The sequence below is a fragment of the Populus euphratica genome, unplaced genomic scaffold (assembly GCF_000495115.2).
Source record: "Populus euphratica unplaced genomic scaffold, PopEup_1.0 scaffold281.1, whole genome shotgun sequence".
Classification (NCBI taxonomy): domain Eukaryota; kingdom Viridiplantae; phylum Streptophyta; class Magnoliopsida; order Malpighiales; family Salicaceae; genus Populus; species Populus euphratica.
Window position 1 is genome coordinate 192647 of NW_011500160.1, and position 1114 is coordinate 193760.

The following is a 1114-nucleotide window of genomic DNA, read 5'->3' on the forward strand; positions in this document are numbered from 1 at the left end:
ACTTCACAAGTAATTCGGGCAATTTAAGAACCAAATAATTTCTTTAAGGATAGAATAAATTAAGCCAAACCTTATGAGTTAAATCCTATCAAGTATGATATACCCTTTAAGATATAAACAAATGTCAATGCATTAACATACATTTTCATATTCATTCTGTATTCTCATTATATCTTCACCGATCCTTATAGGAAGTGTGAGATGGAAAAAACCAATACTATTGAGGAATTTTTTACCAGATCAGATATTGAGGAATTTTTGACCAGATCAGAATTAAGGCATCAAATTTCTTCCCTAAATCGGTTTAAGTTCTTGTAGGTTTGGAGTACTCAGTGAGAACTTTCTTAAGAGAATCTGATCTGGTATGTTCCTCATCATAAGTTAAAGGAAAACCTCAAACAAATAACAAGCATGCATCATCCATATGGCATTTTGCATCCATTTATGCATTTCATTCATTTTACTTGCATTCATTCAGATTGAAATATAGGTCCCCCAAAAGACCATAAAATTCATTACACTCGACTACGAAGAAAGATAATGAAGAACGAACAAAGGGCACATCTAGGAGCTCATTATCAAAGGGAGTTAGAGAGCATGAAAAATGATATTGCGCGACTTACAAGTCTACTCGAGCAGACCCTAGTATCCAAGTCCGGAGAGGATACCCCTACTCAGCCAACAGTTACAACTCCATCTGTATCTACGCCAGCAGCTCCTTTTGTATTCACTTCTCAAATTTTAAGGGCAAATCCTTCTTCATTTGAACAACAGTTCACTACTAATGTTCCATCAGCACAAGTGTCGATTGTAACCTTGACAACTGATGACTCATATAGGATGAGATTCTCTAAACATGTTGATTATGATAAATTGACCGCTCTGGAAGAAAGATTAAGGGCGGTCGAAGGGGCAGACTTATATGATCCCGTTCATGCTGCAGAGATGTGTTTAGTCCCAAATGTAGTTGTACCCAAAAAATTTAGGGTACCAGAATTTATCAAGTATACTAGAACTGAATGCCCAGTTACTCATTTTAAATCTTATTGTAATAAGATAGCAGAAGTGGTGAATGATGAGAAACTTCTCATCCATTTCTTTCAAGACAGTCTTT